Here is a 22,867-nt window from a genome sequence, read left to right on the forward strand (position 1 = left end):
AGCTGTGTGGTCCTGTCTCCCCTGCCATTAGAGCCAGCACAGGCACAGTCCCCTGCAGCCTCCACGCTCAGGTTATCCAGGTACACAGCCAACATCCAGGCAGCTGCTCTGAGAGCAACGAAAGAGATCCTGACTGAAAGATAAGACTGGAGCCAATTCAAAACACAGGCTAAAAATGTATTTGTGGGGAATACAATTTAATCGGTTTGGGAAGCAAACCAAGTGGTATGACCTTCAGAGGCTGCAAAGAGGGACAAGCAAGACATATAAACCACAAAACAAATGAGAAGAGGTACCCAGCTTCTGGCCTGGCCCTATAGTAGACTTTCTAATGATATATCCTTGACGCTGAAGTAGAAGTTTCATCTACTGTCCTAAAACTGCATATTTTACTTTTTTTCATATCTGATCCATGTATACAAAATATATGATCTACTGTACTCCTGGCTCAACACAGGAATCACTTTCTTGTTACATCTCCTTACAGATGATCATTTTTGTACCCTTTCCAAGCACAGTGGTACATCAGAGTCAGAAGTCACATCTCTAAATCAACAGGTCTAATTCTACAAGTGAGATTATCTGAATCTATTCTCTAGACCCACCATTCTGAACTTTTCTGTTGAATCTTTTATTGCTATGAGCAAACATACCTTGTAGAGAACGTAATGCAGATGCTAAATTGAGATGAACCAAGTAGGGATGAAAACGTGCATGTATAAATCAGCTAAACAAGAGTTAAAATGGCTTTGATTGATAACAAAGAGCACTTCTTGCAGGAATAAAACTGAGGAGTGTTTGTGTCAAGGCCAGGATGCCTTCACTCTGATAGGACTCCAGCACAGATGCCTAACCAGCAAAACAGCCTGTGCTTCAGAGAGGAGAGTGCCAACAGGGTTATATCACATCACATATGTCATTCCATTTCCTGTCAGCGCAACAGGAAAACATACTGTAGCTTTAAAGACATGGATATTCCAAATAAGGAAAAAACCAAGCAGCATCAGCCTTCACCGAAGATTTATGGAAGCTGAAGTAAGCCAGACTCTGAAGCAAAGGACTAGCAAAAAACAACTCTTGACCCCTAGAGGATATAAAATATCCATCTACGAAGTAGTTTGTTGTCACCAACAGGAACCCGAAGCACAATAAACAATGACAGATCTCATTAGTTCCATCCTCCACGGAGCACAAGAGAGACACTGGCTATCCCACCTCAACACAGGGACATGTCCTGGTGTCTGCGAGTACACAAGCGAGAGGACAAGTTAATGAAATGTGTGACAGGGTACAAGGAATGTGAGATTTTAAAGATAAATATACCACATTCTCTGTGATAAAGAGTGAGACTCTACCCTCTGAAGTCTCATACTGAGTTTTGTTTCACTGTTTCCTACGACCTCAATGCAACATGAATGATAATGACTGTGATACTATAATGATATCCTACAATGGCATCAAAAAATGACTGTCACAAACAAATTTTAAATTACAGCAGCAAAGACTAAGAAATTACATACTATCAGCCTTAAATACCTTTTCTAGAAACAATTATTTATGCAACAGTAATCCTCAGTGCTGATTCCTTGTTGTTCCTAAACACCTCCCACTTCAAGAGAGAACTGAGCATAGGAAACTCCTCCGAATCTGAAGTTTCTGCGTTGGAAATGCTGAAAAACCTTCACCCTGCCGACCAAAGCAAAGACATTGCCCAATGAAAGGCAGAATAACTCTGGAAACGTTCTAGCCAGATACCCAGTGAAACTCACTTTAACTTCTCCCTGAATACTTGGGATCACCAAGTAGTGCTCCTTGTGCAAATGGCACAGGTTAGAAAAACTGGTCTATCAACTTCAGCCTGAGGAGAAAAATGCTTCCAACACTGCTTGCAGTCTGAACTAAACTGTCTTCAGGCCTTCCAAACAGGAGACTTACAACAAAATTATAGAGAATTCAGTCATTAGCATTTCTCTGCAACGAGAAGCCTGCTTGTTAAACCTGCACCTCAGCAGAAACTGCTTTTTCTTTTTTCCACATACATGTAACGTTTGATTCTGAATAAAATAATAGGGAAAAGACACGTAAAGAAATAGAACTGCAATATAAAAAATTCAAAGAAAAACAAATGTAATTTGACAGTTTTTCACACTTTCAACAGTACATCAGAAATTTCCCAACCACAAGCTGTTCTAAGACTAAAACAGAGGCAGGCAGGACAAAGTGATAAAACTGGCATTGCCACCAACTCAGGAAACTTCCCAATGGATTTCCTTCCTAACTAGGAGGATGTTAGCTATTACTAACTTTTAAGAAATGCTCAAAGAGGGGAAAAAAAGAAAACTGTACACGATCATATGCCTTTTGCTTCATTTCCAAAAGCCTGGCAAGAGCAGCCACTGCAGAGAGCTGCACAGGATAATTAAAACCATTTGTGAAAACAAAGAGATGGTCTATTTTTATTTCAGCCATTTCCTTCTCATGGTACAATCATTTCAAAGAGGACAACAATTCATATATGCAAACCACTAAGCTAAAACTGGTTCACTGCTGTAATCTTCGAAATAGAGCAATATAAAAAAGTGGCTGGTTCTTAAACACCACCATTGGAAAACATCTATGAAACTTGGCATGCATGGTAACCCCCGGTACAGAGAATTAAACTAGTATTAAGATGACAGGAAAAGGCAGTGAAACGGGAATAGTTGTAACTACAACAACCTTAAACAGATTTTTAAATTACTGGATTTACCTGTATTAACTGGACATTAACTGGATTAACTCCTGCATTCTACAAACCACTGCTTTTAGAAATTAATTTTGACCTTTAAAATTCTTTGCAAAAAATCTTTGGTAATCACATAGTTTCAACAAAATACTGCACTGACTCAGAACTATGTTTCATTCTAATGCTTCTGTGATGAGGTTTCAGGAAAATTTCCCAGTGGGAGTTTACGACCAGAAGAAAGTTACAAGCTGGGAAGTGGAAGGTAAGCAGTTACCTTGCTGCCTGCAAAGCAAGACAAATTGCTTTTCACTCAAGAAACCAGATATTCAAGACTGTTCCTTTACAGCCGAGAGTTCCCAGGTGTTACCATGGGCTGGCAACACTCAAAGTAAAAGCTCATTTATAGGGGTCTGTGTTTTTTTATCTACTTCATGATGGGCAAAACTCTTTCCTAGGTCCCCTTTTCTGGAAGCTACTTGCAGGTCAAGAGTTTTAATTCACTGTTGGCTGCCTTTTTTCAATGGAGACCCCTAAAAGTGAGAGCACACAAAAGTTCTACTTATCAAACACATCTGGTTGAGAAGGCAGTGAGCACCTGGCAGCCAGCCATGGCTAACCCACCCCACTGCTCTGCTGTGACCATCATATTTCTTACAGAATGGTTTAAAGCAAGTTTAGCTTTCAAAACACAAACTCACAATCTGAAACCCACCAGGTAACAATACAGAGCAGAGAGTTTATGCCCTTAAAAGGTGAAACTCCTAGAATTGGGAATGATTTGATTATATAGTGAACCAACTTCTCAGAATGAGCAATTATCTTCTATAGGGAAATACCCTTTTAGCATCTCCAAAGTTCCTCTGACCTTAAATATTCCTGTTACTAAGACTGTTAGACTGTTAATACAGATCTCTAACAAAAAAAAGCATCAAGTTCTAGCAATCAGAACACTCACATCTTGTAGAAATTAATTACAGCTTCCCCTCTTAATTCTTCCACTTCCTTGCACTGTGAACCATGTCCTATATGGACCTTTGAGGAAACAGTGGTTAAAGAAATATTCTGTGCTGTAACTTCAAGAATATCCTTCCTGAGAGAGGAAGACGACAGACTGAAGCAATGTAATTGACAGCATGTATTTCCCTAACAGGCAATTAAACATTTTATATTTCATTTTCAAAAAACAACAATTGCTATGTTTCCAGGTTTTTATAAAGTAAGTACCTAGAAAGTATAAACAGCATTTTTTCAGTGGTAACCTTGGAAGATAATTTTCTCCAGGGAAAAGCACACAGTGTGGCCAGACACTTCCAAGCAGTCACTGTTAAACTGCTCTGATATTAACCTGACCAGGTATCTGAAAACATTTCGTGCTTTCTATAAACTGCAGCTGCTTGATAAACGCAACGTCCTACAGCACGCAGCCTCGGTTCACCCCAGTAACATCCCACCTGGACTGTAGGAATACAAGCAACACATGTTTTGTAATTCGGAGATCAGGTTTCCCAACACAACTCACATTTTATCAGAAAGGACAACTTTGAGCCCAAAGAAGCACTGAAGAGAAGTAGCACAAGGTAGTTAACAAAACAATTACCCAAAGCAATAATGTTTTATTCCATCTGCCCTATAAAAGCTTAGTTAGCCCTTTAGCCATGTTTAGCTTCAGTTGGCTCAAAGGTAGAGAGGCTCCTACAAAGCAAAAATCCCAATCTTGAGCATCTCAGTCAAATATTCAAGGTGGTGTTAGCAACAGGTTATTTTAGACCTTACCATGATAGTATGCAAAGGAATCTTCTGAACAAGTTTACCCAAAGTCCCTTCCTGCCTGTTGCTATGGGAAGGGGAAGGAAAGAATTTATCTGGAGGCCTCTGCTTATCACTGCTTCAGCTGCATGACACAGTAGTGAGAAGAGATAGTCACATAAATCCAAAAGCTATAAGCTACTTATTCAAGTTATTCAATTAATTTTTAATTAGGGCAATGAAATAATGTGATCACCCAGAGCAAAAATACCAAATCAAAATTTTACATTATTTCCCCCCCTTTTAGGCAATTTTCTTACTTATAGTCTATTAACTGATGACTGCCTGGAAGAAATAATTCAAATCATCTTCCTTTTAGCCCTCTTTTTGCAGTTTTAACAGTTTTCCTGCAGTGCAAGAAGTTCGTAGAAGTAGCCAGGAAAAACACAAATTAACACTTATGTATTTAAAACAAAGGCATTCATGGATTAAAAATATAAAACACATGACAAATCTTGAGAAGATGAAAATACACCAGAAAAAAACCCCAAAATATTGCCTGTTATGAAGTGCCCAGAAAATTAAGGACAAGGAGACAAAATACACAGAATTTGCACTGACTTTGAAGTCAGGGTACATAATCTTGTGACAATTTTCACTGAGGATGAGAAAAGCGTGCTTGGTTTAACTCTCAAGACATTTCTGAAGACAGTCGAAACAAGTGCCAAGCTCCATTTATATCTTTACCTCTCACACCCTTTCCGTGTATTTCTGCTCTTCCCTATGCTGTGCATTTAAGCAAAACACGATCTAAGAATGATCTGAAAATCACATAAATGAAAATGTGTTACTGGAAGAGCACATGAGGATATCTTAAAACACGAACACACTTCTAGGAATTGCTTTTAATTTTTTTTTTTTTTTTTTAATTGGAAACAAACCATAATTTGGACTGGAAAGGGCCTCTGGGGGTCATCCTGTCCAACACCCTCCAAAACATTTTGGAATATCAATGTTAAACCAAGCTGTTCAATGTCTTGTAAAAATGTTTACTCAACTAGGAGCAAAATACAAGTTATAATAAAGGCATCTTAGTAGATATTCATGTTTCAAGATACAATGACAACAAAGTGAGTGGCTCTGAGGCTTTACACAAATATATCCTATTTTACTAGGGCATAAATGTGCACAGTGCCTTCCATCCTTACATCTCCCTGCCACACTGCTGATGAAACCTAACAAGAAAACTAAAACATATGTAATATGAAATTACAAAAAGATGCATTCCTTAGAAATTTTATTCCTCTTGATATTGGCAATAATATGGTAAGAGATTGCTCATAGTCAAGATTGCTTACTTCTGTCCAACAACTTCATACCATAAATCAAACAGCTTCACTAAAACCACTGGAAAAATCTAACAGTTAAAACAAACAAACCAAACATTGTATATAGCAAGATTTATTTTGTTACATTATTTAATTCTTAGAAGTGCAATCATTTTTTCAGTGTATGTTTGTACATTCATTTCAGATGGCTTTCAACTGAAAGACTGAGAAGAGTTTCCAAGCTAACTCCTTTGGAAGCATTCTCCTGCTCAGTTTTTTACCTACTTCTTTAACACCTTAGGACGTGTTTCCCTGTGCCTTTTATTAATAACAGTTCATATAAATGCTTCCCTTATTCTCAGTTTCGGTGGATTTTTTTGTTTGTATCTTATTGTTATAAACATATAATATTGGCTTCTTGCAAAGTATTAAGGTAGATATTATATAATGTTAGAAATGCTTTTTTGCTGTGTAGATGTAGTTTTCTCTCTTTTTAGCAAGAATGTTAGCAAGTGTGAGCAAGTAAGAGAACCTCCAAGCGAACAGAGGATGAGTCCCGAGAAGCTGCCAATCAACACCTTGTCCAGAGAACAAAAGGGCCCAAAGGCTGCTCCGCCCGGAGAACGGGCGGCCAGGAGGGTCCGAGAGCCGCTATCACCGCTCTGCCCGGGGGGCAAAGAGGCCCAAAGCTGCAATCAGCCCTGACTGTCCGGAGAATTAAGAGATCCACCCTACCATCGACTCTTACCTAGCGGGCCCAACCCCAAGAATCAAAAGAAATAAAACCACAAGGCAGAAGAATACGCATGCTCTAAAAAGGCGGAACCAAGCAGTGGCCATGCAGAACAGTTCCTGGAAAAGTTTTAATATGAATAGAGAACAGACAGTAAAAATGGTATAAAAAAGACTCACCTCGAGCATCAGGTGTGCTCTTGGCAGAGCGCCAAGGCATCCGGCTGTTACCCCTTTGCTTTATTTTATGTGTCTCTTATTGTCTTTATATTAAACCCTTTAAATTCTCACAGGAGAGTGAACCTCGTTTTTCACATTCTTGAAGACTTTCACTTCTTCTTTGTTTTCAAAACTTGCTCATATTGTACACATTGTACACATATTGTACAGAGAAAATTAAAATAAACCAATAAAAGCTGCATTTAAAAATAAGACTATTACCCTTCAGCTGGTACCAGCTAATTGCACTGTCATATGGCTTCTAAGCTTCACTGAGGGAATTACTTGACAAATCAGATTCCTATTTTCTTACAGACCCATTTTCATCTCCTGTACTGGAATCTTCCTAAAAACTCTGTGCCACACCTTTCAGAATTACTGCAGTCAACCCGTCTCTTTTTTGTTACAGCACCTTTTATGACAGCACAGCCTTTTCCAGCGCAGTCAGTCTCTGAACTCCCCCTGTATGGATTTGCTGTGCCCACACCCACAAGCAGGGCAGTGCAACAGGAGTGGGGCCACGAAGGAAGGTCTGCAGACCCAAAATCTACATGGGATACGTTCTCGGAATTTTAAGTTTGGAACAGCCCTATGGGATCCCACAGTCCCACACCAGCAGGACCACAGCTTCCAGTTTAATTTCATCCAAAAGCAACTCAGCTTCCTTGATCCAAGCTCATTTCACAAGTCAAATCAAGTGCAGTCTGTGAGAACATTCAGTGGATTAATTTCCAAAGTGCCCTCCTTGTCCAAATTAAAACAATTAAACCACTAATGAAGATTGTTTCCTTTCCTGTTCTCTCTGCTATGCATTCTGGCCCTAAGGAAAACCTCCACAAGTCTCTCTCACATCCACTGACTCAAGTTCACTCTTTTTGCATTACTTGTGTTCTCCTGCTTTAATTTCCTGCATATGGACATGAGGATTTTCATGTGTAACCTTGCTTGGCCACTTTGTTTCAAGACTGCCACCTTTCACTCAATTTCAACAGTTTCAGAGGATATTATTTTTCAGAACATTTTCCTTTTAAAATTACAAAAAGGAAATCCCTAAGTTTCTCACTCTCCATCAGTGGGACAGGTGTGCTTTTTCCCTTTTTCTGTGCAAAAACAAGGCTAGAAAATTGTTTCTACAAAACTACTAGAAAGTTTTAACTGCTGTGCTCTGGTCTAAGTAAAAATCGGAGTATTTTTAGTCAAATAGATTGAGGTTACATTTAGAGTATATGTCTATTTAACACAAATGATGAATGCTGTAGGTAAAAAAAAAAAGTCTGTCATAAAGCACAATGTGTTTTTGTCATCAAACAGGGTAACAGATTGTCTCCCTGAGGCCTACGTGATGAGCCAGACCACAGAACCGCTTGTTTTGTGTGGAAGGAGGAGCAGTAACTGAGTACCACTACCTGTGTAAGCACAAATGGTTTTCCTTCACAAGGAGGATAAACTTCCAGAAGTATTAAGCATCTAGAGAGATGCTGAAAAACTGAAGTTTCTTTTCTCATTCATTCTATGCATTAGAGAAAATCAGTGAAGCCTGCTCTGTGCCACATTAAAGTGAGAAGTCCAACTCCTGTGAGTGACTCTCCACATTCCTGGTACTGAAAAAAGCAAATGACACTTCTTTCTTTGAAGGAGCAAGAAGGATGACCCAAGAAACTACAGGCTGACCAGTGTCATCACAACCCCAGGGAGGTCAGGGAGCAAATGCTCGTAGGAGCCATTTCCAAACAAAATGGGGACAAGAAAAGTGATTTGTATTAGTCAGCATGGATTTATAAAGGGGAAATATTGTCTGACTGACCTGACAGCTTTCTTTGAGAAGACGACTTGGTAGGTGGGACAACACCATGTCCTACAACATCATCACACACAAGCGGATGAAGCAGGGGCCAGGCAGGACTAGGGGGGGTAGACTGCAAGCCTGCGTGAAGGGCAAGGTTCCTGGGGCTGGGATCAGAAGTGCACTGCCCAGTTGGAGTCCAGGAATTAATGCTGCAGCCCAGTGGTACAAACTTGACCAGCACTGTTTAACTTCTCCATTTATGACCTGGTCAACAGGACCCAGCTCACCCTCAGCAAATATGGTGATGGAACAAAAATTCCACACGGGGAAGTGCAAAGTTCTGTACCTGGGGAGGAATAAACCCATGCACCAGTAAAAGCTGCGGGGCAGCTGGACAGAAAACAACTCTGCAGAAAACACTGGTGCTGTTGTACATGAACTAGCAACATTTCCTCACAATAACAACAAAATAAAGGGTTGGCAGCATCCTGGATTAGGAAAAAGCATCACTAGCAGGATGAGGAAGGTGATCCTTCTCTTTCACTCTAATTCTAGGCTCCCCAAATCAAGAGTGACACAGATGTAACTGATGTGACACCAGCAAACGGCTATAGAGATAAGAAAGGGATTGGGAAGAGGCTGAGAAATCTGGGATTGTTAAACCTGGAAAAGAGAATGATCAGGAGGATATTATCAGTGTGTAGAAATACCTGAAGGGTTAAAAGGCTGAAGGCAGACTCTCCCTAGCAGTACTCAGAGATGGGACAATAGCCAGTGGGCACAAATTAAAATACAGGAAATTCAACTTAAGAACAGGGGATGGAGTTATTTATTTTCCTGTGAGGTGGTTGAACAGCAGAGAAATTGTCAAGAGAGGTTAAATCACCACTCTCAGAGTCATTCCAAACCTGACTAAACACGTTACTGACTGCTCTAACTGGCCTTGCTCTAAGCAGATGAATTTGGATCAGGCCATGTCCAGAACTCTCCTCTAACCTCAAGTATTCTGTGATTCTTCGAGTTTCCTAAAACAACCTCAATAATTCCTGTTGCACCTGTCCTGCTCTTCTTGTTCTCTTTGGGTCTCTGTCTTGTAGCAGATTCCTCCTCTAAAGAGACATATATCAAACTGGTCATATAGGTTACTTTTTTTCCAGAGGATCCCGTTCAGTGCATGGTTATCAATACAGCTTAAGTTTTACTAGTTTGAATGGAAAGGCACAGATTGCCTAAATCAGCATTGCACTTTCTTCAGGTTCAGTAATGTTCATCTTGAACATCACCTACTTTCATTTCTACAGCTTTTCCTAAGTCCTATACTAACATTCAACGCACAAGTGTACACCAGGAATTCCTTCTCACTTTTAAAAACCTACTTCCACTTCCCTTATTGCTGCTGTGTATTATAAGGAGCAAATCAATACAGCTTGAGTAAATCTCCTACATGTCCAGCACTATACAGACCCAAGAGTTAGCCAGCTCCAATTAATGACAATCAGGTAACATGAAACTGAAAAACATGCAGAAGTCAACTGGATCAACTGTCCCAACATAAAGATGCTACTGGACAGTTAATAAGCACACTGGTTTCTTGGTTTATTTTCATTTTCTTTTGTCCTAATAAGAAACCTCATAAAACATTCACATATCACTGCCTTGGAACCTGTGGTATCCCACCATTATATAAACAACACCAGAGATGAGAAAGTCATTAAATATCATGGCTGATACTCTGTTTATTCAAAAAGAGATCATAATTTGTTGATAATTTAATATATTTTTTTCATTTAAACTTATATGGTTATTGTTTACCCAAGAAAATCTGGACAGTTACCTGGATGTTGCTCTGTATCTCTGCCATGCTTTTTTAAAACCACTGTCCTGGTACTTTCAATCAAACTAATTACCCTCTTTTACATGAAAAATATCCCATGTGTGACAAATTTAGGCTGGAGTGTCACTAAAGATGCTGATCCTCTACCAGTTTCTAAAAGCTTCTCCTAGGTGTCTATATAAATTAATCCAAATCTCTGTGGGAAAGATTGGCATTGAACTTTCACTTACGATACTAAAACCAAACAAAAATTATGCTGACAAAAATCCCCACAATGTCTATACAGGTAACTTGATTTTGGAGGTATAATATAGTTGTATACCATAACATAGCTGCCTTTCCCATCAATGTGCTTTTCTACCACTTTAGCCTGATGACTTTCACATATCTACTGACTTTCCCTCATTTCCCAGTGCCTACATTTATCTCTCCTATCTCATTAATACAGACATACCCACACAGCATCACAGCTTACATTACTGCCTTATGTTATTTTCCAATTAAAAAGGTGGAAATAGTCAACTTTCATGAGCAAATTTCAGAAACTGCAGAACTTAATTTGATGCTTATGGGGAGAGATAAAAGACTTATCACTAGATATGTTAAGAGAACCACTTGAACTATAACTAATTTGACAGGTTATTTTGTGACTTGTCATTGGAAGAAAATCCATGGTTTTTGTATTACAGCTATTTTTAAATGTACTTCAAAGGCATTACTTTTGAAGCGTGTTCTGCTTATTGACGGGGGCAATTTAAAGGACACAGACACCAATGGAAAGAATGGTCCTATTTGACTGTGAATATTAAGGTAACACAAAAGTATAATGATACATTCAATAAAACTACATGCTTGGCTTTAGCAACAAGCAAAAGTAAGCAGAGTAATGCCCCTAATAACTGCTATATGAGAGAGAGGATAGTGATTGAGAAAGATACATCACCAATTGCCTGAATACTTTACCATCATCCAGATCCACAGTCACTGGGGAGCCCCGTTTGCAGCAAGGACCTGGAGAACCCTTCCTGGCAATTGGGGAAATCCTACACGGTGTGTCCACCCGTAGCTGAGGTCTACAAATTCACCCCGAAAGTGGGTCCAGCTTTTATAGGCCCAAATCAGCAAGTCCAAGTGACCTGATTACATTTTTAGCGCAGAAACAGCTGGAACTGATGGCACACGTCCTGACCAGCAGGGGCCAGGGCTTGGCCAGAGCCCAGGCCTCAGCTGGAAGGGTTTTCCCCTAAAATACCCTACAAACAAGCCTCTATTCATGTCAGTTGGGAAAGTTTCTTGAAATGATACATTTCTTGCAGATAACTACACAAGGTTATACAGAGCTAGCATAAGCATCTGTGTCATTTATTTTTAGCTAAATAATACTGATGGTGTTGGTCACATAATGCCCAGGGTTCATCTTGTAAGTCAGCTCTGGCTGAGGCCTGCTGCTCTGGCCTAAGCACATCAAAGTGTCAACAAGAAACACTTTCTCTACTGTAAAATAGCACAGTAAAACAAAATATGAGGCCACCACCTTCTGTTTCACCACCTACCTTGCAGCTTCGGAACAAGTCCCTTCAGAAGTAGTTACACATTCAGTTATTAACAGAGGACAGCATTTACAGAGGATTTCATAATCTCTGGCCATTAGTTTTACTTCCTATTTACAGCTCAGTGCTTGCTTCACATTATTTCCCCATTCCTTTCTCAGAGCTACATTTTATTATCAATGGTTCGTACACACGCTTAGACAAACCTGCAAAAAGCTTTTAACTCTGGGGAATGAAAAAAACCAGAAAGCCTGACCATTAAATTACCCAATTACCTGCAGTCATTACTAAGAATGACAACTTCAGCTGCCGTTACTGTTGTCATACATGTTTTTGTATGTTTGTAAAATTGTGCAGTTGTAATGTTTTTAAAAGTAGCTTTTGGAAAGACCTACCAGCAAAATGTAAACCCTGATCATCTCACCTGGAAGCCTCAAATGGAGCAGGTACAATTTCCAAAAGTACAATGCTGGTGTCTACATGAACCTAAACATGATTTTTCAGGATGTTCTGTGCAGGACTGACCAGCACACAATGCACCTTGTTTTAAGTGTCCAACAGCAGCGGTGCAGGTTTAATGAGTACAAAACTGCCTCCCTCTGTGAGTATAGCAATGAAGAGAGCCCCAGATATACCTTCACTCCTTTGCCCCCAAGAACACAGAGAAAAAGGCCTGTGGAGCTTTCAGGAGATACTGCCTATAAAAACTTGCTGAACAGATTGTCACTGTAGGTACCTGAGCAATAAACGAAACTGGAACAGACTGCACAGCTCTGCAATTCAGCCTGGCAAGGCTCATCAAAGAAATGATGAATCATTCCCTACTACCAGTGACAACCACACATCTGAAATGTGCTGATGACTTGAAATCTCTCAAAAAAGAAAGCTCTTTGTCACTTGCTGCTTGTACCTGCTTTAGCAAAGTAGATGGTGTAAGACAGTTCCTCTTGATTGACTCAGCTGTGGGAACAAGAACTGCTGTAGACAACGCACTGAAATTCTGACAGGTAACTCGTTACCACGGTATGACTACACTTACATTGCTAAGAAAAATAAGCTGCTTCTCTCAATATTCTTAAACAGTAGAATCAAAGAAACTAGAAGCAGAAAGCCAGTACTTGCAACAAAATGAAGGAATATTCCTGTGTGCAAAATTCAATGTCAGCTGAAAATAAAGCTTGCATTTTTCCGAGCTAAATTATTTATTACTACAGTAAATCCAAAAGATGTAATGGAAATTACAGTTTCAGGGGAGGGAAGAAGTATTGAGATTATTTAAGTCAACCCTGAGGTATCTGAAAGTCTGCCACGGGTCACCGTCTTTTCCAAAACAGCAAACTGCTGCAAGCAAAACCGTGAGTTCCAGAGAAGTCGTCTTCATGTTTCCTAATTTCAGTGGCAGTCCATTACCTGCTTCCTAGGAATTTTTTACAAGTGACCAGATGGCAACATGAAAGTATAGCCATGGGTGGACAACACAACCATCCCAACCTTGCAAAATCTGACTGCTTGCTACATTCCAGCTCATGCCTCTCTGTAAAATAAAACAGAAACTGGAGGACAAAGGTGGCCTAGAACTGTACCACTATTTCAATATTCTCAACACTTCTATTAAACTTGGTTCTTCTGGGGCTGCTCTAAAATTCCTTTGACCTTTATCAAAACATAAAGCAGATGTCAGAAATCTCAATTCTTAAGAAATCTTAATTCTTCCAACTAAAGTAGTAAGTAAAATCCTCAAACAAAAGTTTCAGTCTTTACATCCTAGATCTTCTGTGTGAAAAACTGACAATTGAACACTAAATAAAAAAAACCAAGATCATCTGCTAACAACAAACATTGACTGCATCCTTCGATTTCAAGGAACTCACCTTACTGCTGGGATACAACTGGAAGCCCACAGGTCTGTGAAGAAGCTTAGGACTAGCTCCTAAACCAAAACTTGCAAGTGAACTGGAGGTAACTGCATCACCCACACGTGTCAGCAGGGCAGCAGCTGCAGCTATCGAGCAGTGCAGCTGGGGAGTTCTCCTCCTGCAGCTGGATACTGCCCAAGGAGTGGGCCCCCCTTCCCTTTGACACTCCCCTGTCTCACAGTCCTTCCCTACCTTTGTGTCAATTCTAATCATAAACTGACATTCACTGATCTGTTTAACCCAGGAAATCTTCAGGAAAAAAAGCCTAGGGCCCCTGATAACTGTGAAACTGTGTATTTAAAAAAAAAAAAAAAAAACAGCACACTTTGCATGCCCTGGCAAAATATTCTATTCAGGGAGAGTAATTAATTGTGAACACACTACACCATATATCCACCCCTTCATGGCTTCCCTGGCCATGCATCATGTGGAAAATCAAAAAGGAACCGATATACTGGAGCAAAAGTACAGGCCCATAGGGTTATAATGCTGTGCAATGACCACCTTAATCAGCAAAACATCTTTACAGATACAAACCCTGAGTCTGAACCATGTGAGGAGTTCTGACAGTTTTCTTCTAAATTCTGTTCAGACACTTTAGCTTGCAATACATTAGAACATTACTGTGTGTGATTAGAAGTCATGAAGGCAGAAATACAGAACATGAAGTATAGAGTTTACTATTTTTAAAACAGGAAGTGAAATTCCAAAAAGCAAAGAAATCCCAGCTATGACACAGGCTTTCTCAGAATAGATCTCATCCCTATTATTACTGTCTGTAAGTCCCCTCCTCTCTCACCTCCCACATCAGCCACGCTTAACTATGAATTTCATTTTCTTGGTGTCTTCTCCACTCAAACACAGAGTTTATTGAGCAGCTCCCAGCCTCAAAATGAACAGGCATTAGTCTGAAAATATTTTCACCTCTAATATCCCCCTCAGGACAGTATTATTTTGTTCACATTGCAGATGTGAAAGCAAGATATTGCTTAAATGTTATTTTTTGCTTTAGTGACTCAAGCTCCCACTAGTGCCTTAAGTCTTGTAGTTCTGAGAGCCTGATGATGAGTGGAAAAGAAGGGAAAGGAGAAAATTATATGCCATGCCACACCTCACAGGGCTATGTTTAAAACATGGAGAATATCAAATAAACCACCAGCAATGTCAACAGGTCTCCACACAGAGCAAATCCACCTGCCCAAACTAGATTTCAGAACAGGAGTTAAATACCCTGATTCAATGGGTGCACAGAAGAACAATGAGAACACCGCTGCCTCATGATAGCTTATTCATTGACCTGAACTAGATTTGGTTCAGGCAAATGTTTAATAAATGCAGCTTTGCTCTGGAAATTGGTCTTTTTAATATTCACCAAATGCCTCACTGGTATAAGGCAAAAAAAGATATTCTAAAATCTTACTGGTACGCTCAATTTAACATGCACAAAGTGGAACACGCCAATTACCTGCGGGATTACTGCCTGTGGATCCTAGGTTCTATTCTGTATCTTTAGGTGATGAGCACTTAAATGGAATTAGAAATGTTACACATGGTGAGTATCCACCTGGAAACACAGGTGACAACTGCTTAGTTTGGACAGCTATGGAAACTTCTTTCATGTGGAGTGAGGCAATAAAAGTGTCCTCCTCCAGCATTTCCCTCCTCTTTCCTGTTAGCATTATACACATTATTCCCCTTCAAAAAGCTGGAATAAAACTGCTCTGAAGACAACACATGCGCTGGGTCAATCACAGACATTTAAGAACCAAAGCAGCTTTGTGATCTTTGAACTGGTGTCTTTAATGTTCCTTCCAACTCAAACCATGCTATGATCCTGATACAAAAAGCAAATCACTGCCACAAGTCTCACTTTTTATCTTCTAAGCTCACGAATTTTCTTTTCTCTCATTTCCTTTATAAAGTGCTCTTCACATGCCCAGGAAGTCTTAACCGAATAGATAGGAAAGGGTGTTGAGGTAAAATCTGGTGAAAATATGCAGCTCGCCACTTTCACAGAACTTAGCAAGCCTGGTTAAAGATTAGGCTAAATACGTTATGAACATTTTTATGTATTAGTCACCCCACTTCTTATCTAGTCTCTGAAATTATATACTTACAACAGTAGGAAATACACATGTACATATACAAGGAACACACACTTTTAGAGACAAGCCTTATTAAGAGAAATTAATCAGAGTGATCCACAGATCAGTTAATTCAGACTCTGACTAGCCAAAGTAAAAAAAAAACTTTAAAGATGAGGAATCCTTATACAGAACAAGCTCACTCCATCTAGCTGCTCTGCACATACATGAAAAGGGCAGCACTGACAGAGCAAAAACCTCAAAGAGTCAGAAAAATAGAAGTATTCAGAGCAACAAGTCTTAATCGATTCAAGTGTTTATGAAGCCAGCAGTGATTAAATAATGAATAAAATAAAATAAAATAAAATAAAAATCTGGGTATCTGAGCACTCTAACTGTTAAGCAAGAGTAGTGATTATTAATACGTAATTAAAAGTCAGCTAGCACTGGGGACTGGGGAGGCACTAAGGATGGATACTAACCAAAAGCACGTTAAAAATTAACACAATCCACTCTTCCATGTCTCAGTCCACCTCTTCAGCTTGCTCAGCACTGAGCTTTCCTTCAATTTTTCCACTGAATGAGGTAAAGCTAAAAAGGGTAGTAAGTTATGAATGACTTGCCCGGGCAAAAGTTCCACCCCAATCACGTGAAACTGAAGGGATCAAAGAGCCTATTTTATTTTTCAGTAAATGAATATGCTTCCAGTCACAAATTTTATACTCCTGATGGATATTTCACTGCAAATGGCTATTCATTTGATGAATTAATGAATAAATCAGAAGCAGATTACAGAACTGTCTTACCATGTCTTTTTCTATTTCAAGATCACCTTAACCTTTTACCCGATCTTTCTTTTCCTTAGTAATAAACTTCAAAAAGATTACTAGGTACCCAGCTAATACTTGGAAAGAAAAAATATGTGTGAAGGCTACCCTTGAAAGAAAAATAGACCTATAAAGAATAGAAAACTAAGAGCACGAAGATTTTATAGAGGCTGATAGTAACACACTCCTCTTGAAAGCTCCAGCTTCCGTATCATGGGCTAACAAATCCAGAACCTGAGATCTGCACACTTCAGGTAAAGGTAAGTCACCTAACTTTCACTTCCTGATTAGAAACAAGGTTCCACACAATCAAATTTGAACAATCCCCCTGAAGAGAATAGGCCTTTTCTTGCTGAGCAACACCACCATTTGAGTGTGAGCTTCAGAATCAATGATGTAAACGCAAACATGACAGGAGTTCTGTGCCTGACTGAAACAATAGGCCTCTCCCAGCAGCAGAGCTGAGAAAAGTTCGGGCAGGTGGGTGGAAGGAAGAAATTATCAGTTCCTAAACAGGAGGAGTGTAATAAAACTTTAAAAAAAAAAAAAAAGAACAGCAAAAAAGAACTTGCTGCCAAGTTTGAAAAATTATTTGAATAACCAGCACAACAAGATCTGGTATCGCGTTTCCTCAGAGGGGAGAAAAAAACCTGCTGTGCTTTGGTATAGTAAAAGCAGAAATTCCAAGCATAACTTGAGAGCTGGTCATATGAAACAGGGCCTTGGCTTCTTCAAAACACTCTTTCCCAGTTTGCTGCAATACTTTCATTTCTATTAAGTGTAATTTGCAATTCTTATGAAGAAAAATATCAATCCTTCAGCTCCAGCAACTCTGCACCACAGTAAAACCTGAGTGTCAGTCACTTACAGAAAATGACCAAGTCTCTATTGCTTTATTCTTCAGAGGGGAAAGATGAAGAACAACTACCTTTCTCTCACCAAAATGTGCACACAATTAGCTCAGCTAACAGTCCAACCACGCCCAAGAAGGAATGCCTAAACTCTTTAAAAACACTCAAGTTATGAGACAGTAAAAGTAAATATCTAGAATACTCCCAAGCTAGACTATAATCATAGCTTGTCTACTTCCTCTTCTGAGGTGAGCACTCACTTCAAAATGCTTCTGCAGCTGGGCAAAGTACAGTTACAGCAAGGAACTGTGGCCAGCAGTCCTCTGGGTTATGCACACACCTTCACTTTCCTCAGTTGTGAGGGCACAAAGTAGTTCCTGCAATTACATGTAAGTACAGCAGAATGACAAAAACTAGAACATTACATGAACATAACTGGACACCCAAAAAGAAAAGCTTAAAAATAAACTCCCAGAAGCTTCACCATTACCATGTGCAAGGGGTTTTTCTTCTGCTCTCACCCTGCAGACTCTTTTCCTTGCTTTTTAAGAAGAAATTAAATTGGTTTTGCTGCATGAAAAGTACTTCACTATGGCTGAATACATTTACCACTTTGTTTAAACAGCTTAAACTCACAAAAGATGTTTATTTAGATGCTATCATTGACTGATATTGATAATGCTGCTGAGAAGCATCTTATCTCTTGCACACATTGTAAAATAGAAAATGACTTTGTAAATCTCTTATGAAACATTTTTCAAGCAGTCTATGACAAGCTCTCTTAGAAAAAATGATTAATTTAAACTCCTCAAGACACACACCATGCTACTTTACTGCCTTTCTTCTTATTACCTTATTTATTCTGTAGTTTTCCCTGAACCATTGTGCAACTTAGAAACAAAGAAATAAGGTAACTCATGTTTCAGGTCTGCTTCACAACAGAAGAAGCAGAACTTTAAGAAGGGAGAGAAAATTGAGGGAAGAAAAAGTGGTGATGCTGCTTAACTAATAAATTCATATAAATAATCTTCTCTCAATCTCTCTTAAGCCCCAAAATAACTTTAATCTGTAAGAAGCTTTCAAAGTTAGCACTCAGAAGTCTCAGTTATTTTCCACTCCAAAATTATCTTTCACATCTACTGTATAAGTTCTTGTTTTAAAAAACAAGAAAACTCACTTTGGGCCTGAATGCTAATGTTATTCCAAAGATCACTTAGAGGTGAATGCATTCAGTGCAGTGATTAAATGTCAGCTAAATCACAACTAAGAAAGCACACTAGACACAGTTCAGATTTAAACAGCTGTAGTGAACAGCAATATAACTGTGATTCAATTAGAACTACTCTGGGCTTTCACTTCAAGAATACAGAAAAGAATTTATTGTTTTTTCAAACAATACGTTTTTAAGCATTAAAATCCTCAGAACCAAAGACAGCCTGTGGTTCATGTTTCATTCTGAAATGCCTGTGCCTTTTCTCAGGTAAATACAAGCAATTGCTGGATCTACTGTCACTCTCTCAGCACAGAATGCCTTCTTTCAAATACCAGCCCAGATGTCTCTCCATTTCTCTTTGAAAAGGTTGACTGGCAGGGTAGCAGAGACCAAGCAAACCAATGACAAATTCACAAAAATAAGCAGCAATACACTGGGAAAAGACAGTCTAAAATACCCTGGTTCCTGACTTCTTCAATTCTAACTACGCTGGGGATATTTCCTGAAGCATCAAGGGTAAAGGATGCCACAACACAGATACCCCAAATGCTACACATGCCCTTTTCTCTGCATCACGCACAGATCAGAAGATCTTCTGCCAATTTAACATCAGCAATTACAGCTATTAAAACAAGCTGAATTCTCGAGTATCAGAGCAAATTAGAGAAACCTATCCTCGAACGCCTTTGTCTGCTTTTATCTCGACAGTACTGGCACACAAGGTCAAAGACAACCTGCATGGGAGCGGAAGAGTTAACAGCCAGAACTTGTCCGTGTTTCCAAAATAGAGCGGTGGCACCAGCGTTGCCATTCTTCTGTGTTTACAGAAGAGGGAACACAGTTCGGGATAAACCTAGCTGTAGTCACTCTTCATCGCTAGGAAACATCCTACAAGGTCCGGCTGTACGCGGCCGAGACAAAGGCACCGAACCCTCTATACCTGGAATGAGCCCCGGGACAGGAGGGACACACACGGGGGAGGAAGGCTGTGCTGGAAGGGCTGCGGAAAGCACAGCCCTGACGGGAGCGAGCCCCCGAGAGGGCGAAGGTTTAAGGGCAGATCCTGGCGACCAGGAGCCGAGAGAGGCTGGCGGGATCCGGCCGGGGAGGGACGCGACACTGCTGGGGACGGCAGGGGAAGGGACTCGGAACTGGAGGCACCGGGGAGCGCGCAGGTGCCCCCGGGCAGCCGCGGAGGGGCAGCGGGGCCGGGCAGCGCGGGGGTCCCGGGACCGCCGCCCGCGCCCCGGGGAAGGAGCGGCGCTGCCCCGCTCCCGGAGCTGCCCCGCGGGGCCCCAGGGGGCACAGCGGCGGGTCCGCCCTCAGCGTGCCCCTCCCGGAGAGAGCGGCCCCTCCGGATCCGGGCCCGACCGCGGGATTCCCACGCCCCCCGTGTCTCCCTGCCGCCCGCAGGGTCCGGTCCCCAGCGCTACCCCCGTGCCCCCCCCTTCGCCCCCCGGCCCCGCTCCGCTCACCGGCCGCGACTCCCCCGTCCCTCAGGTCCAAAATGGCAGCGCGGCCCGCCCGGCCTCCGGCAGCGACTTGGCAAAGTCGGGTGCGACGTGCGCAGGCGCCGAGTGCCCCCGGCTGCGGCGCAAGGACTACAGCTGCCGGCGTGCCCCGCGCCAGGCACTGCGCATCCCTTGGGCGCGTCACGGGGGCGCCCGGGCGGGACCGTGAGGGGCCGTGCGATCCACGTTAAGTCCTGCTTGCGCACAGCCTACGGAGCCGGGCTGGGAGAGCTGGGGCTGTTCACCTGGAGAAGAGAAGGCTCCAGGGACACCTCAGAGCCATTTCCAGTGCCTAAAGGGGCTCCAGGAGAGCTGGAGAAGGACTTTGAACAATGGCCTGTAGTGACAGGACAAGGGGCAATGGCTTCCTACTGCCAGAGGGCAGGGCTAGATGGGATATTGGGAAGGAATTCTTCCCTGGGAGGGTGGGGAGGCCCTGGCACAGGGTGCCCAGAGAAGCTGTGGCTGCCCCATCCCTAAAGTGTCCAAGGCCAGGTTGGATGGGGCTTGCAGCAACCCGAGATAGTGGAAGGTGTCCCTGCCCGTGGTAGGGGTGGCACTGGATGATCTTTAAGGTCCCTTCCAGCCCAAATCATTCCATGAATCTGTGATTCTGTAAACAGTATATATGTATGTGTGTGTGTGTACGTATACGCACACTACAGTAAAAATCTTCGATCATCGAAGCACCCCTGAGGGCTCGGCTGGTACAAGAACACCTTGAGGAGCCCACGGCCGTCCCTGGCCCCACGCTACTGCAGTGACATCAGTAACAGGAAATCTCTGGGAGCACAAAGGGACGTCCTGGGTAAGATCAGTCTGTAACAGTCAAGCAGCTGGGACATCACTGCTGTCACTGTGGGCTTTGGGACGCACAATAAAGGTTTTGTGATTTTGAAGTATCTGCTGCAGGTACTTAGGCCACTGATATTATTTAGCCTTTACATAAAACTTTTCTTGTTTTAAGCGTATTTTTTCTTAACCTGAATGTACTACTGTATAAGTAAATGCATAGAAATTACAATATACCTTCTCTTTTGACAGTGAGGAACAAGAGAGTCCACACTCTGAAATCAGAGGAAAGACTCCCCAATTTTCAGAGAGTAGGAGAATATCCTCAATAATTCTTCAGGAAAATTACATACGTTGCAAGTGCAAAGTTTAGCATTTTCTTACAGCTGGTAGGGATGTGAAAATCCATCTTGCCTTCCACGCATAAACTCCAACAAGATCTCACAGCCACAATTAAGCGATATCTATTGATAATGCCTAAGCAAGAGAAGAGCTCCAACTGTTTGCTCCGTTTCCCCGACAGACCAACATGCATGTTTTGATGCCAATCAGCCATCTGTGGTTCCGACTGACCAAGGTACACGTGCACATCACTTCAGGCACAGAAATCACTTTAATTCCAGCACAGAACAATGCATGCTGCTCAGCCAGAGGCTGAGTATGGAAAAGTCAGGAGTGTGCAGCTTTGTCAGAGAGATGGGAATCCCTGGGAAGCAAGTTTGGAGCCAAGTTTACAGCCCAGTATAAGGACAAACAAATTGATCAGCTGAAATAAGGTCTGGAGGGTTTTTTGTTTTCTCTAAACCTTTTCTATGCACCTTTAAATCTTTATGTTCCTTTAGTGATATTTGACCACATATACATACATTTACAGTTCCATAGTTAATGGTATATTCAAAGTAATAATGATAAAAATGAGTTCTACAAGCCTTGCTTATCGGAGATTTCTGTCTCATGCATCACCTTCATAAACAGTTGTCTCTTGTCCAGTTCCGGTCCTGGCCAGTGAACCTCTGGTGGCCTGCAGCTGGAGTTCCACATCTGCACAGCTGGATGTGGGAGGAGAAGGACTTTGCAGTGGATTTGTTGTCTCCCAGCTGGCACATAACACTGTTTGGTTTTGCAGATCACCTGTGGTTTGATTCCCAGCGGTAGGAACATTGCACTTTACCCTTCTCCCCAGCTGCCTGGATTAATGCTACCTTTAGCAGACTTGAGTGTTTGCAGGAAGAAGCCGGATGCTGCCCAAGGACACATCCCTGTAGCTCCTTGGAATCCAGCAGATGTGCATATACCCATCCCTAGGTCAGTGTGGCCATTTGCAATCTCTTTTTGTCTTACCGGTTTTTGGTAGGTAAAGGTTGCTAAAGCAGATGTGAATAACACTCAATGTCTCTTTCTAAGAACATCACATCACTTGTCCTCTGTGTTACTGTTTTTTCCCTTCTTTTTCCAACTGGCATTTCGGACAAAGTGCTTGTTTTTCAACCTCAGCAGCCCTAATCTCTTTGTTTTTCAGCTTCTGATGCCTCCAGTCAAGTTCCACTGGTTCCATATGCTCTGTAAAATTCATGAGAAAAAGAATGTATTCCAAGTGCACAGAGTACTGATCAGTTTGTGCTTGCCAGGACAAGAGGAATGCAGAGCAATCCCCACATTCACGCTCTTTCAGATGTCATTTTCCCTGGTAAAAATCATGGCCTGTCAGTGAACTGGAAAAACAAATAAATAATTAACACAGAATACGTGGCAA

At 41.3% G+C, this 22,867-nt stretch overlaps 1 protein-coding gene and 1 long non-coding RNA gene across 6 annotated transcripts in view; one reads left to right on the plus strand and one right to left on the minus strand.

The window, feature by feature from the left end:
- The window catches only part of ITCH (itchy E3 ubiquitin protein ligase), a 59,796-nt gene extending 39,411 nt beyond the window's left edge, over window positions 1–20,385 (minus strand). For 2 of the 5 annotated variants that reach the window (XM_032127463.1, XM_032127462.1), the window contains exon 1: window positions 13,792–13,907. The gene's annotated coding sequence lies outside the window, so the exon portion shown is untranslated. Of the gene's footprint in view, window positions 1–13,791; window positions 13,909–17,858; window positions 17,976–20,286 lie in introns of those variants that run through there. The other 3 variants (XM_032127467.1, XM_032127465.1, XM_032127464.1) reach the window with 3 other exon arrangements.
- Window positions 20,386–20,903: 518 nt separating this feature from the next.
- Window positions 20,904–22,867, plus strand: LOC116452774. Its single transcript, XR_004243598.1, has 2 exons — window positions 20,904–22,419; window positions 22,634–22,867. It is a non-coding gene; the product is annotated as an uncharacterized LOC116452774 (long non-coding RNA).

Source organism: Corvus moneduloides, chromosome 17 (genome assembly GCF_009650955.1).
Source record: "Corvus moneduloides isolate bCorMon1 chromosome 17, bCorMon1.pri, whole genome shotgun sequence".
Taxonomy (NCBI): domain Eukaryota; kingdom Metazoa; phylum Chordata; class Aves; order Passeriformes; family Corvidae; genus Corvus; species Corvus moneduloides.